Genomic DNA, 17,903 nt, shown 5'->3' on the forward strand with positions numbered 1-17,903 from the left:
TGCAACTTACATATTGTACACAGCAACAGAAAAATCGAGAATAGATAAATTTCAGTTTTTACTGATTATTGCCATTCTTATTTGCACTCTTTAATACCAGATTTATATGTAGATTATACATTGCATTTTAAAGTATGGAGATATTTTGATTGGATATACCTACATTGCTTTACTCTGTTATGAATTGTTTTAGTAAAAACTTGTTTAAAAATGATGGCATGTTTGGATGTACAGGACTTCTCGCCATGCTATGTTGCCACACAGAATTATCTTCAAACATTGGATAGTGAAGATAGCAAACTGATCAATCTTCTATATCTCATAGAGAATGCACAATAGAGCACTCATGGACACATGAGTAAACCAGAGATGGGATAAGGTGGCTAAAGGAAGCAAACATCCACTGTAGACTCTGTAACATCCATCGTGACCTCTAAACATTATGCATTAAAACTTGGAGCGGCTTAAGAATTAGTATGAAACACGTCTTGCGACATTATTGTATACTTGAAACTCGGTTTTGACTAAAGAACTCAAATTCATATTAAGTTCCAAATCATACAATGCTACACAACTTTTACATATGTTTTGACGAATTTACCGTGCATATATTTATTGATCACTCCTAACACTCATCGTCCTGTATTCATTCACATTCCACTCGTACTACTTACCAGATAGTTAGATGTGATGCATTTTAACAGCACTGGTCTATTGACAAAACCAAGCTTGGAACGATATCGTCACATACATCCTTTAAATTAAAGGTATACTTTTTGACATCATAGACAGTTGATTCTTGAACAAAAATGGAAAACGGAAATATATTTAGTGATCAGTCATTCAAAAAACTCACTTTGTTAAACATCACTCTGGTTCCACACAACAGGTACTCTAAAGTTGAAATAAAACTATGCCAGAGTTCGTCATTGACAATATCTTCTTGGTCTTTTGTGATCAGGTCTCCCAACAGTATGTTGGAATTCCCAATGGCACGAAGTGAGTTCCTTTATTATGTAACCTGTTTCTATATTCATATGAAGCAGAATTTATTCAAAAACTTTACGAGATAAGAAGAAATATCTTGCTGTGGCTCTCAAGATACCGTTGACATTTTGTATATTAACAATAATAACTTTCATTCTTATTTCGATTCGATATATCCCTGTGAGCTCGAAATGATGGATATCACAGAGTCGTCCACTTCATACTTAGATAGTTTATTGAAAGTAGACATTAACGGCAAATTGACAACTCAACTCTATGACAAACGGGATAATGTCAGCTCCTCCATCGTCAACTTCCCATATTTATGAAGCCATATTCCATTATCACTTGTAAATTGTGTTTACATATCTCAACTGATTCGATATGCAATATATTATTATGCGTATAGTAAGTTTTTAAATTGAGGTAAGCTACTGACAAACAAGTTGATGGATAAGGGATTTCAACTGTCTCGATTGAAGTCAGCATTTCGTAATTATATGGTATATATAACGACTTAGTTCGTCAATATAAACAATTATTGGGCAAAATGCTTTCTGACGTGTTTCACACCGATTGTAAAATTATTGTTGGCACACTGGTTTTGATTACAGATCACTCTGTTTACCTGATCAGGATATAGGGTTCACGGTGGGTGTCGACAGGGTATGTTTGCTCCTCCTAGACACCTGATTTCACCTCTGGTGTATCCAGGGGTCCGTATTTGTCCAACTATCTATTTTGTATTGCTTGTAAGAGTTATGAGATTGATCACTGTTCCTTATCTTCACCTTCGATTGAAAACGTAACCACAAGTGAAACACAATTTTTTCTCTCTCACTATTCCGGTAAATAACTTTAAAATAATCCCGATGTTTTTATTAAACAACAAATATTAGCAACACTAAAAAGGTTATTAACTTAAACAGATGAAAGCAACAATGTAGGGGCATTGACTCAGACAGATAATATAACACTATAGGGATACAATAAAACGTTGTTCTCATCAAATTTCCATAATACTAACGAAATACCTTGTCAGGGTAAATCTAGAGAGTAGGGCTTAATGATTGAAAGATGCTCAACTAAAATCAGAATGTGTTGACGTTTAAAATTCTTGCCATAAGTTACTGATGCCCAGCCATGACATATCTGACACTGCAGTGATACTAGTTGATACAGGATAAAAGTTCTCTTAAGTGTGGTTATTATATATTTGTTCCTCTATCATATTTTATCTGTAAGGGTGAGTACTTCCGTTATTTAACACTCGAGATATTTAGTGGACGATTCACTCTGAGGATCCATATCCGTCATGGATTTGCCTTAGATCAACTGAAGGTAACAGAGTGGTACTTATACCCGGTGTCCAATATCACAAATCTGAATCATGGTGTGGTATCACGGAGTGAAAACCAAATGTTCAGTCATAACATTTTGCTTTCACATTTGCAAGGTCAATATTCTTTAAGCGATTTATGTGTCAGCATGGCACTAGAATGAATTTCGATTATAAAGTTCTTCAATATTTTTCAAAGACCTATGAATATATATAAAATATTGCAACACAATATTTAAACTTCTTTTTTTAATTACTTTGATCAAAGTGATTGCAACACGGTTTCTTAAGTAACAAACATAGTTGAAAACGGCATGATTAGCAAGGAAAAACAGGTACTGCCGTTTTTGAGTGTCAGTGGTCGAAACAATACATTGACATACCTTTTTGAAGGAAATCGTGTGTCCTATTTTAAATTCATACAAATATAGGTACTTATTTCCTGTTTTCATTGTGTTGATAAAAAATGTTTCCGTAACATTGTATGTACATGTCTGTACTTCACCCTGTCTGTCACGCTGACTTATATTAACCAGTATCGTACATTGTTTTTTGGAAAATTTAGATTTGTTTAGTTTCCCCATTTAATTTCCATCGTTCTAAGTAGTATGTCGTTCTGCTTGATTCTCTCTGTCACGGAAATGTTACAAATAATCAATGCAATAGTGCAACTACTTTACCATGAGTAGGTATAAAAGTGATAATATATGTGTTGTTTTATTTGCGTTATTTTTGTTGCGATTTGTATTTCGAAAATGGAAAAGTTCAAATATTACCTACGAAAAAGACTACTTTCGTGTTAATGTCATAAAATCGATATGATAACGCATTGAATTTGCCTCGAAACGTACCTTTTCTTGCATGTCTGACACAGAGATCTTCACCTTTCATAGAGAAACTATTTCATTTTAAGACTCAATTTATTTTCATTTCATTACATGAAACAAATCTACTTATGCTACAAATCAATCATATTTGCAAACATTTGTTATATCTTTTCTTGGGATCTATAAAGTTAAATTATGCCATGCGTATTTGCGATATTTACGTATGTTTCGCTTTGTGTAGTTCTAAAGAAAACTTTATCTATAAAGATGGTATGCATATTTGTAAAGATTGACCATTGTCATGTATATTTGTAATTTGTAAATCTTCGGAATTGGCCATTATCGGGGACATTTGTGTTTCACAAACACATCTTGTTTACAATGGATTCCTGTTCGGGCCATAACTTCTTTGTTCTTTGACATAGACATTCCATATTTGACACATGAGTGTATCACCAAGAAACGATGTGTCATTTACCTTCATGACCTCCATATGACCTTCACCTCAAGGTCAACATTAAAGGTTTTTACAATGGATTCGTGTCCGGGCCATAACTTCTTTGTTTTTTGACATAGGCATACCATATTTGACACATGAGTGTATCACTATGAGACGATGTATCATGTACCTTTATGACCTCCATATGACCTTCACCTCAAGGTCAACATTAAACGTTTTTACAATGGATTCGTGTCAGGGCCATGATTTCTTTGTTCTTTGACATAGGCACACCATATTCGATACATGAGTGTATCACCATGATATAATGTGTCAAGTACCTTCATGACCTCTATATGACCTGAAACTTTAACCTCAAGGTCAAATTGATTATAGGGTTTTGACATAGTCATATCATAAGACATGGGTGTATCACCATGACACTATGTGTCATGTACATTCATGACCCCTTTATGACCTTGACCTTTGATCTCAAGGTCAAAATTATAGGTTTATGCCATGGATTTGTGTTCGGAGTATATCTTCCATTTTCTTCTACAAAGGCATACCATATTTTTACACTCAGGAAAGAGGTAATTTATACCTATTAAGAACACCCTTTGGGAGATTGGGTTAAGCGGGGGGTATTCTTAGTGAGGATTGCTCACAGTACATCTTGTTTTAACTTGCAATTGGGACTGCTGGTAATGTAAGTCCCTTACAGTGGGTATCATTAAAAAAAATTGTCAAAGTCTGTTAAAACACTAATTGATCATATGGACACCCATGATAATATGTAGAATCAGTGTGTGGGTTGGCAGCAACTGATGACCTCTGAGGTCAACGCACATTGGAGATGATGAGCAGGAATTACTGTCATGAAGACAATGATTCAAGAATTGACATATTAATCTACTGATATGACAAGTTTATGAAGAATATTCAATCACAATTATGTATTGATATGAATATTGACTGGGTATGAACATAATAATATGCAGGTTGACTGAGCATAAACATAATCATTTAAATTTTGACTGAGCATAAACATAATCATATGAATCAGATCTAGACAAAAATCATGATTTGATGTGGTAAAAGGAGTGAACAAGGGAAAATAATGAATGTTGATCAATCTGGTAAATCCTATCACTGATATGTAGAGAAGTGCTATTTTTATCTAGACTACTCACATTATTTATTGCCCTCGACCCATCAGACGTTGCACAGTTTACTTTATTTTCGGACACGGGGATAATTGTGCTTAGTTTTACCCACTTTGCTTGTTGTAAGAGGTGATTAAAATATCCAAACATTCCTGGTGAAAGGTTTTTGATACAACCAATCGATCAACGTATATAGGTTTCGATCAAATTTAACTAATTCATGGTTTTAAACATCATTTGACCATTTGTATTTTTGATTTTCTTAATATATGTTATAAATTGATTCCAATTTCTCGATATTGATTTCAATTTGGAAGCAAATTGATTTCATTAAATGTTCATCAGAACAATATAATGAAGAAAAAAGGCGCTTCAATCACCACTTTTGTTAGTGTTTGTGAGACAGAGAAACAAAGAACACATATGTAATGATTGAATATCCCAACTGCATGTGTACGCTTTTCATTCACTAATCAATTTACACCCAAACACGACTTAGCCGCACAACTCATTATTTGTATTATTTAACAATGAATTTTAGAATATTTGCAATGAACAAAATAGGGAAGGAAATGAAATTGACGATGTTCAAAACTAGGTTTTTCTCATAAACTTTTTTATTGTTTTGGTATCATTGCAAATATCTCAATAAGTTGATAAACAATGTTAACAGCTGTGGAGGAGAAACTCCAAGCGTACCTTGTAAGGCTCGTTATTACAACTGTATTTTAAACGAACTTGACATTCATTACAATTTTGGTAAACGTACTTATTCTCCAAGTGCCCGTTCAGAAGAAGGGATTCTTCAAAACCATGTTTGAGTTTTATATGCATTTAGTATCCCCGTCAATGAGTCGAATGGATATAAGACACCGCGTCAATATTGGATTCCAAAACTACATAAAACACTTAAAAACAAAGATACATTGTTGGATCGAGCAAGTACTCTACCAAACACCGATCTTTGCTCCTCACGAAAATACACACAGCTGCGAATGAAAAAAAAATCAAATTTACTGTGCTACTAGATATGCCGGAAGTGGTGTAAATGAAATGTGGATTCTACAAAGTTCTAAAGAATTGTAGTAAATTTCAAATGGCAAACTTTCCTCAAATCAACAAAATAAAACGTATGACTTTTCATCACTTTACACTACCATTCACCACGATAAATTAAAGATTACACTTTTTGACATAATGGACAGCTGTCTCTTCAACAGAAATGGAAAAGGGAAATATTCATGTGTAGTGATCAGCAATCCAAAAATAGCTTGTTAAACACCACTATGATTTCAAGCACAAATACTTTGAAGTTGAGATAGAGAGAAATATGCTAGAGTTCTTCATTGATAATATATGCGTGGTATTTGGAGGCCAGATCTTCCAACAGGTTGCTGGAATAAATCATGGGTACGAATTGTACTTATCTGTTAGCTGATATGCTTTTATATTCATATGAAGGATCGTCAACCAGAATATATAAAAAAGAAATTTCAGAAGAAGAAACATCTTGCTGCGGCCTTCAATTGGACATCTAGATATATCAACGACGTTTTATGTATTAACAATAATAACCTTCATTCATATGTCGATTCGATATGTCCTTGTGAACTCGAAATAAAACCCACCATAGATTCGTCCACTTCTACTTCATACTTTGATATCTTGCTAAAAGTATATATCAATGACAAACCAACAACTCAACTTCACGACAAACGGAATGAGTTCAGCTTCTCTATCGTACCATACTTGTGTAGCATATCTATGTAGGAATAGTCCACCTACACATGGTGTTTATATCTTTAAACTGATTCGATAGGCAATATATTGATCAGTTTCACAGCTCCAACAGCATTACGAAATAGAAAGTTGAGCAAACACAGATCCCTGGATATACCAGAGGTGAGACCAGTGTCACATGTCACATGTCAACCGGCCACACCCGCCGTAAGCGGTATTATCTGAAACATGTGAACGGATTTATCCGTAGCCGAACTTAGTGTACTAAGAACAGCATAACAATCATATACTATATTATGTAAAAATATGGTTTAGTTTGCCCGCGGCCGATTTCCACAACCCCTGTAAAGAAACCAACCCAGTCCACTTTAAAACAGCACTGCCAAGAACAGACGGTTTTAACCTTGTATATTTATAGAAATAATTTTATAATAAAAGGTGTATAAATGCTTACATCAGCTCTTACAATTCATGTATTAGTAGGACTAGCTTTAAAATTGGCATTTTCAAGCACCAACAACATATATTACAACCAATATTTACAATATCAGTAATAATGAGAAATTAACAGTATCAACATTACTCTAGTAGAAGAGGGTACACTTTCCGTCGATTAAAGTGAAAAACAAAGTAGGTAAATGTAGGTACCATCTATGTGCCATGAACAATGGTTTGATATCTCAAAGGAGTATAATATATAATCATTAGACAAGAAATGTTTTCGCGTATACAGCTTATCCCTTGATAACAGTAGAAAACAATTACAAAATATAAGGACACTTTCCCCGCCATACAACTATCTGAACATGTACGTTGTGACGTACCTTTTAATTATTACGGCATATGGTGCGAAGTGCACCGAGGTACATTTGTAACAGTACTGTGGTTTCCCTCGGGTATCCTTAACTGAGCTGCGCATCACCCAATCTAACATATAAATGACCGCATCTGGTACATGAACATTGGGATCCACGGGTCCGATAGTTTCATCTTCAGTTAATGCGTCAATTACGTTGATTCTCAGTCACTGGGGACGCCAGCTATACGAACATTCCTTAACTGAGCTGCTCATCACCCAATCTATCATAGAAATAGCCGCATCTGGTACATAGACATTGGGACCCTCGGGACCGATATATTCATCTTCAATTAATCCGTCGATTGCGTTGGTTCTCAATCACTGCGGACGCCAACTATACGGACATTCCGTAAAGTTTGAAAGTGCAAGAGTCTCATTTGTCGTCAGTTATGGGGATACATATAGGTACAATGGACCAATTTGTCTTGCAAGTTGTATGTTTCACGATAGCTTTTAACAGTCGTTATAAATATCTCTCTCAGCTTACGCAGTATGATCCTGCATCTTAATTGCTGACTTCAGTTTTTCATCCTCTGAAACTGCATCCAACATACATTTGTGTACCTTTTCACCTGTGACACAAAGAACATATATCGGTTTGGCAACACTTACAGTTTTTACAACGCTATCCTAGGCATATTTAGCGTGTTCTTCTGTGTGTGTATCTATCGCATCGTGCGTGCATCCTATGGTATCATGTTTAGCGATTATCAGGTTTTCCGTTTTCTATCGTATTTTGCGTTTATCGGGTATACCGTGTATAGTGGTTTGTATAGCTTCGGAGACTATCGGGATCATATATAAAATATGATTAAAAAGTATTTTTAGGAATCGAATGACTGATTAATTGATTGAATATAGTTTAACGTCCCTCTCAAAAATATTTCACTCATATTGAGACGTCACCACTGCCGATGAAGGGCTGCAAAATCTAGGCCTATGCTTGGCTGTTATGGTCATTGAACAGTTAAGAATATTTGTCATGTCACACCTGCTTTGACACGGGACCTCGGTTTTTGCGGTGTCATCCGAAGGACCGCCTAATTTAGTTGTATGTTACGACAAGCAAGGAATACAGTATATGTGAAGGAAGATAAATGTGTCGATTTTAAGACAAAGAAATGGTATCTGTCTGCCCAGAGAGAGTGCAAATTCATCACAATTTCATTCTTAGTAGTCTGAAAAGTAAGCAGTGGTTTGCCGAGCAACTTCCATCAGAAGTTCATAAACATTTGCTTATCTAGAATCAATCATTTGTAATTAACACATACAGAGAAATAGGAAGTTCCGGTTTGAAAGGAAAATCAGTAAATGCTATTGTTTATTACATATATTTTAATAAAAAGTCATTTTTCTTCCAATTCTTTATACCTATATTTTACTTATATCCATCCGTGTTGTGACAGCAGACATTCTCAGGGACATTGCATTTCATACATTTAGATGGATAATTTTTAAAAGGGTGCAACTGTGTTGCATCTCCCAAAAGTCTGCTCAACTGGGCACAACTCAATTGCCATCTTTGTTTTTCTTACATGTACATTTACACTTGTGCCATGCACCAACATTCGTACGGGCATATAATGAAAATGTATGCCTGTTTTGATGATTATTTGATTTCTTTTCACACTAAACACAACTATTTTCAAGCCTTTCAGAATTTAAAAATTTAAAAAAAACAGAGCCATGTTTTGTTTATTTTTTTAAATATTTTTCTTCTTCGTTTTTGTTGTTAATATAGTGATTGAAAGACATATGTTCGGATTACTTATGGCTATCAATTATTAATCATTATGTAGAAATATCTAGCGTATGAAGATATCGTGCAGTGTAGTAATTTTTTTTGTAAAGAGGTCATGATAAAAATAATAGGGCTCGCCGATCAAGTTTTCCGGTTCTGATTTATACTGTGTTGCTATAGGGTATACGATATACGCTTGATTAAGTTACACGTGCGCTTTAGAGCATTCGTTTGACTTTATCTCTGATGTTGATCAACTGTAATAAGAATATGCGATGTTAGATAATGTTATGTGCCTGGTTGTGGGCGATCTAATCGCCAGATATTCCCAAAAGATGCTGTATTACAATTAATGTGGCGGGTATATATCAAACGTGAGAATCCAAAGACGAAACACCTATAATGTCCCGGGATAGAAGATGCAGTTTCTCACTACCATGTTCTGGAATCCGACTACCGAGTCACGGAGTCAGGTTTCTAACCTCAGTATAATGCTGTAGAATGAATTTATTGACAATATTTGTAGCTTTAAGCATTTGAATTATTGTTTTCATTTTTATTGGGTTCAAAACGTGTTTTAAAATTTAATTGTTATTTATTTTGAAGTTGAATTGTTGCTTTCTTATTTTACATTCCAATGACATACTTTTCAATAACGTAATGAATTATTTAAATAATCGTACTACTTGTAGTTAGTATATAAGTTTCAGCTCTAAATGAAGCATTTGTGTCACTGTAGATGATCATGAATTGATGATACAAGTTATGTAATATACATACGTAAAATGGACAAAACAAAGATTTCTTATATAAGCAGTGTCTACTGTCCAATCATGTGAAGATTCATCATGATAAGATACCGTTTGGATTAGAATGGACAATTAAATAAGATTACATGTCAAATGTTGCATCATAAACAGTTTTTGAGATGAGAGGTGTTTGCTGAAGGTCTGTGTCATTTCATCCATATTTGACTTCAACAAAGGAAATGACAACGGACAATATGACGATACCCCACGTTCTAAAAGGCAGAAAGTGAAAGTAAGTCGACAAATATCAAACACATCATAGATGATGGATGCGACATGGGATGATGAATTCGATATCCAACATGAGGTTGAATTTTCAACTGAAGATATTTCTAATGACAACACAGAGCAACAAACCCCTGTATACAAAGAACCAATTCATAAAAAGGTCCAGTGTCCCATCCATATTTTAAGCACCTGTTCTATTGAACACTTTCAGAATAGCAATATAATGGTTCAGTATTACACTGATTTCAACAGTTATAAACACTTTCAGCTATTGTTCAATGTGTTGGACCTGCAGTGTATGAACCCAGGTATAACTGTCATTTACTTACTCCTGTAAATAAGCTATTTCTGACTTTTGGAACTTAAACAGGTCAAGGGATATGTTAAGTTAGCTTTGATTTTTGGCATCTCTGAATCAACGGTGTCTGAGGTAGTCAGAACCTGAATAAACTTTTTTTTCAGCTGAAGGAATTAGATGCACATATTTGGCCATCTGTCGAAGTTGTGCAACAGCATATCCCTGCAGATTTTACCACAATTAAATGCCAAAACACAAGAGAGATTCTAGATGCAAGAGAGCCACCCGTTTAAAAGCCTTCAGGTGTATATATGTTATGTTTTATATTGATTGTGCCTATTATTGTGTTTATCTTCAACAATATATAGAGCTCATGGCGGCGGGTGCGGTCGTTTAGCAGGGGATGCGTCTTCGTCTTAGACACTTGATTCCCCTCCGGTATTCCCAGGGGTTAGTGTCTGCCCAACGTTTTTATTGTGTATCCCTTATAGCAGTTACGAGATCGATCACTGTTCGTTTTCATCAATTTGTCATGAATGAAGATAACCGAGACTGACCCGCGATGGGACCCTTATATCTATATCAGGTAAACGGAGTTACCCGTAGTTAATATTAATGGACCAATAGCAAGATTATTGTTGATAGAAACTACGTAGACGATATATCTAAATGACTAGTCGAAGACCACGGCAAGACAGTTTTTCATCTCATGTAGATGAGTGTAAAGTGTAGACTTATTTTTTCCCCAAATACACCAGGGTATGGACTGCATCGCGTCAGGTACATTTTATGAAATAATAACACCAAGTAAACGTTACAGTTCATACCTTCTTGTATTTTCAAGAAAATATTTCTGAATAAGCACCCTTAGCATCGATACAACATATTAACAATTATGCTATATAAGAAAAATAATAAAGGTAATATTTTTACAAAGTACTTGCAATGTGGTTTACAGGCGTTCATATGAGAGTGGCCTGTTCTAGAGCAATTGTGATTATCCATAGGTATATACTTCATGTTCGGGTAAGTTGGAAATGGTAAGCAGATATTTTAAATTTAATTTTATTCAAATGCGATCCTCAAGGGTGAAAATTGTGCCACAACGGTGACACAACTTTATATTTTAAATGTCTAGGATATATCGATAGAAATTTTTTTTTTCGGGAGAGGGGCAATATAATTCGCCATTTACATTAATATGTGTTCAAAGAAAATACAAGCATCCAGATTTGCCCTAATTGGTTTGTCAATTCGTTGTGTATTGTGTAACGTCCTACTCAAATATTTTTCACTCAGATGAAGAATTTACCATTGCCAGTGAATGCCTGCGAAAGGCTTATGCTGGTCGATTACGGCGTTTGTGCAGGGATACCTGTTTATCGTGCCACACCTGCTGTGACACGGGACCTATGTATTGATGGTTTCATCCGAGTGACCACCCCGTTTTGTCTACTCATCAACCTTCTTGGTGGACAAATATAATAATATTTTACTGGGTGTGTGCACATTGGTTCGTTATGCAATGAACTGTCAAAGAAAATAGGCATTTTACGTCGTCTGCAAATTTTTATGTCAAATGCAGCATTATTGAAAATTGATATGTTTCCTCATTTTAATTATTTTCTTATGACTCCCAGGCATTATATTTTGGTTTCACGATCCCAATGATATTAAAATCACTTGATAGATAATTCAAAGTGTTGTGTATATTGCTATTTGCACTAGATTGTTCTACTTATTGCGACACATGTGACCTACATTGTTCTAAACCCCATGTTATTTTAGTAGATATATGAAGTAATGGTCACACCATTGTCTTTCAAAAATATCCTCTCAACTCTCGATAAACCAGTTTTGCTCTTTCGAATTGATGGCGTTACAACGAATTTGGCGATGGATTCAATTTCTGCCACCCTGGGGAAAATATTTATTATTTTCGTATATGTAAGAGTTATTTTCCTCTACGTTCAAACTTAATGTAAATTTATCTACCCCCCCTCTTCCGATTTTTTAAAATGATTAAGACTTATTTTCAAAACTTACAAGACACATATAGACTATTTTCCAAGTTATTAAAAAAAACTCTGTTCAGTGTCGGTATTTAGCGCACTACATGACATGTTTCTGGTAGGTGAGCTGTTATTAACTTGAAGAAGATTAACGATAATTTCGTCGTTTGCAGCCAAATGACACCTAATATCGTCCTTTTATAAACCTTTACCCTAAAATGGTAGAATAGTTGGTTATTTCTTGGTGTGTATATTTCGGGTGGTTTCCGTGGAATGTATTCTCTTTGAAAGTCAACATAAACCTATTTCGTAGAGAGGTCGTATAGCTAGATTTCAAAATTTTATATAGTGTAATCCCATGGATATTCGGGTTAGAATAGGTCATCAATACCCCTTGTTTTTCGTAAGAGACGACTAATTTAGGCGGATGAGAGTGTACAAACTAAGGTCCCGTTTCACAACAGGTGTGGCACAATAAAGACCCCTCCCTTGTCAAAGGAATTAAGCGCATAGCATTTGCCTACATTTTCAAACCCTTGACCGGCAATGTTGATGTCACCAAATGAGTGAAATGTTCTCGAGAGTCCCTCGTAAACGATATTCAATCAATCAATCAATCAATCAGTCCACAAGACGACCATTTCTATTAAGTGATAATCTTGTTAATATAATACGGGGATCATCCTTCCCAGGTGTACGCCAGATATCCGTGTTGAATAGTTTCCGCATCAATGATCAGTTGCATCTATGACGGTGTATCGGAATAATTAAGTCTTTGAATTATATTTTTGTAATAACACACCGTGGTAATTAACGATAACTTACAGTAATTGGTGAACCGTTCTTAGAGAAATGCGGCGTTATAACGAAAATGTTGATGAATTAAGTGTCGGTAATTCGAGAATTACAAAATGTAACTCTGCTAGAAAATTTATTCTTATCATAAATACACTGGAATTCTTCGGATTGAAAAGAAAAATCTAGTTAGACACTTTCTTTGTCTTTGTATTTTTATTTATACAGGGAACTAGGATTTCGGAATTACTTATGTGTGTGTAGATTATGTTTGGATTTGTATTTCAACCATTGAAAGTTAGCATTATGCTATAGTTACACTTATCTTTCAATTATTAATTGTAAATAAATCTTATTGATTGTTTAATTGTCTTTTATCAGTAAACCCTGCTGCGTTATATGAATGGTTTGTTCTGACCCATAACAAAAGCCAGCATTTTATTATTTCCTCTGTAGTCGGAAGGTATACACGGAAACGGAACACTAAATTTGTGGATTATCTAACTCCGAGCTACAGACAAGTGATTAAATATATTGAGGGAAAAAATATCAATGGTTTTATGTTAAGGCTTAGCAATGTATAGCTGGACGTTGTGGATATTGGTATTCCACACTGTGATATGTAGCTGTGTGGCGGGGATCTGTCCATACCGTTGTAGCTGTAACAATGCGTCTGCATGTAATGGCACTCACGTGAATTGTAAGTGGGGAAGGAAGACCAGAGTGCCGATTGGAATTCCCTATGACACGTGTTCTATGTAAGTTTTTACTACACGTTATTCTAATAACATAGTTGAGGACCTCTGGACACATAATGGTTTTAACATTGAAAAGTAAAACAAAAACAAAAACAAAAACAAAAAACAAAAAAAAAACAACAAAAAAAAACAACAACGGGGACACTATCCGATCTAGCTTTACGTTAAGGTAAGGATTGCGACATTGTGTGATGTATTGAACAAAGTCATGTTGGATATCAATATGTTCAGTAGGAATTTACCTTTCCAAAGTTGATTTAAAAAACACCGTGTCATAATTTGATAAGATGGACTTATTTTGTTTTTGTTGATGTTTTACATTTTGGAGATTCTTGTATAAAAATAATACAACTGGTATAAAAACTACACGAGGTAAACTAATGAGGTAAAACACCTGGTATAAAAAACTACACGAGGTAAACTAATGAGGTAAAACTACTGGTATAAAAACTACACGAGGTAAACTAATGAGGTAAAACAACTGGTATAAAAACTACACGAGGTAAACTAATGAGGTAAAACAACTGGTATAAAAACTACACAAGATAAACTGATGAGGTAAAACAACTGGTATAAAAACTACACGAGGTAAACTAATGAGGTAAAACAACTGGTATAAAAACTACACGAGGTAAACTAATGAGGTAAAACAACTGGTATAAAAAACTACACGAGGTAAACTAATGAGGTAAAACAACTGGTATAAAAACTACACGAGGTAAACTAATGAGGTAAAACAACTGGTATAAAAAACTACACGAGGTAAACTAATGAGGTAAAACAACTGGTATAAAAACTACACGAGGTAAACTAATGAGGTAAAACAACTGGTATAAAAACTACACGAGGTAAACTAATGAGGTAAAACAACTGGTATAAAAACTACACGAGGTAAACTAATGAGGTAAAACAACTGGTATAAAAACTACACGAGGTAAACTAATGAGGTAAAACAACTGGTATAAAAACTACACGAGGTAAACTAATGAGGTAAAACAACTGGTATAAAAACTACACGAGGTAAACTAATGAGGTAAAACAACTGGTATAAAAACTACACGAGGTAAACTAATGAGGTAAAACAACTGGTATAAAAACTACACAAGATAAACTGATGAGGTAAAACAACTGGTATAAAAAACTACACGAGGTAAACTAATGAGGTAAAACAACTGGTATAAAAACTACACAAGATAAACTGATGAAGTAAAACAACTGGTATAAAAACTACACGAGGTAAACTAATGAGGTAAAACAACTGGTATAAAAACTACACGAGGTAAACTAATGAGGTAAACAATTGGTATAAAAACTACACAAGATAAACTGATGAAGTAAAACAACTGGTATAAAAACTACACGAGGTAAACTAATGGGGTAAAACAACTGGTAAAATGATTTAAAAAAGTAGTATCTTTAAGATTATACCAATTGGTAGAAAATTATTTTAAAATACGAAAAATACTACTCTTTATATTTTGAATGAAATTTAGATTGGTTTCAATGGAAACCAAAAAATGCACATTGAACAGCTTTGAATGGTCTACACCAGGAAAAATAATTCAAACATAATATTTGGACCATAAACATCTAAGAAAGCTTACAAAAATACTACCCGTCGGGATTTGTTTCCATAATAGTATACTAAACAGAATTATGTTTCATTTATGCGATTTGTCACTTTGTTTTATAATAGTATAATTTGTGAAGAGTGCATTGAGTATTGTCATGAACAAAATATATTAAGAATCCAAAAATGATCAATGATAATTGTATATATGTGTTAAGTATTGTAGCATCATAGTTATAAGAAATTAAGATGTTGAGTTGTTTTTTTTCTAAATTCAATACAATATCTTCAGTTTCTCGGCGGGTTTTTCACGTTCCCGTTTCGTAATAAATCTCATGTTTCATTACACTACATCTTTAAAATAAATGTCCTGTTCTTGATCCATTGCTTGATGTTTGTTGACATAGTTGAAAATACCATTGTAAACTTCGCGACAATATACAGTCTGGTCAATGGCGGATCTAGTAAAAATACCACTTAAAAATATGTTCTGTTTCTACAAGATCCATATCGTTATGCAGCTTTTCCTCAGACAAAATGAAATATATTTTAAAATATAATAGAGAAGACCCCTATTTTATTCTCACGTGATCATATCAGTCGCATTTTTTGAAAGTGAAAGTTCATGCGATAAATCGTTCGATCGGGGCAGTACATGGCATAGCATTGAAATATAAAGTGCATATACTAATAAGAGAGGTAAACCACTGTCAGGTTTATCTATTTAAATGCTTGTGAATATCATCGAAAATCCTAACTTCGTTAATGTCGAGCCTTTTCAAATTTGAGGATACTATATCCACAGACAATTATCGTCCATATAACAGCATGAAAATAAATCATACTTTCCCTAGGAAGATTCGCAGGAATTACGTGTGATAATCTCATGTTTTCACACAAAATATCAGCAACCAGTACCGATCATCATCTTTCACCAAAACCATGTCATTGTTTAAAAACAACTGACTGTATCCATGCATTCCAAATGTCGATGCTGTTGGGGGCGATTTCAAGGTCACAACATAAAATGGAAATTTTAAAACAAAACAAAACAAAACAAAATGGACATACTTGTAGGTTATTAGATTTATTGGCGGTAATGATCACGGCTGCTCCAAACTAGTGCATGGAGAAAAACCATAACCCGAAGTGAACCCTGGGACCAGATGTACAACCGGGAAAAACATAAGATAATGTTTATTTATATTTGTAATATAAATTAAATGAATAAAAATTTCAGGTGAGCTCTACTGGCAAGCAGAAACTCCGCCCACTCGGAAATGACAGCCGTGACGGAGGAATGGCTCTCCATAATAGGTCATTGCCTGAAAATACAAAAAAAAACAAAAACAAAGCCAAAACACCGACAACAAATTAAGACATGTACAATTTCAGTTTACGGGTGAGGGCTGGGTTGGTGAATTTCCATGTGTGAAATGCTGGGGAATCTTACATGGTGGTCATGATGTAATTTATGACCTCACTAATACCCGAAAAGAGAATAGCTGGCAACGGGGAATTACCCCGACGATGAAAATTAATGATTAATATTGATATTTAGCTTAGATAAACCGATTTAACTTCAATGAGTTAAATCCCATTATCAAAAACAAAATGTGGTATACACATGGGCAAGCAAACTGGTACACAAAAACAAAATAGACAGACTTGTAGCTTATTAGATTTATTGGCGGTAATGATCACGGCTGCTCATAACTAGTGCAAGTTGAAAAACCATAACCCGAAGTGAACCCTGGGGCCAGATGTACACCCGGGAAAAATAAGATAATGTTTATTTATATTTTTAAGATCAATAAAATGAATGAAAAATTCATGTGAACTCTACGGGCAAGCTGAATATCCGCCACTAGAATATGCAGCCACTGCATAGACTGCGCCACCAGTAGAGCCGACCCTCCCCAAGCAGTGGTAGTCATACACAAAAGGTAAACCCTCATAATAGGTTGGAACTATCATCTCCAAACACACACACACAAAATAATAGTAAAACTGTAGAATCGTGGAAAAGCGCATATTTCTGTAAGCACCCCAGGTAAATCAGCAATACGGAATTACAGTGCAATTGCCTCACGTGGATGACAAGTATGAGCTGATTACATGCACCGTGTAAAGACAACGAACCAGCAACGATTTGTTTAAATAGGTATCCCTAATAAAAGTGATCACGTCATCATTCAGTGAACACTACAAATAGGGATTTAATGCGCAATATGCTACAAAGGAAGCCAGCAACAATTTTGCTTAATTGGGCACCCCTAAACAAAAATAATCACATTGTAAGCAGTTAACACTGAAAAAACAAACAACAATTTAA

This window comes from Ostrea edulis, chromosome 8, assembly GCF_947568905.1.
Source record: "Ostrea edulis chromosome 8, xbOstEdul1.1, whole genome shotgun sequence".
NCBI classification, from domain to species: Eukaryota; Metazoa; Mollusca; class Bivalvia; order Ostreida; family Ostreidae; genus Ostrea; species Ostrea edulis.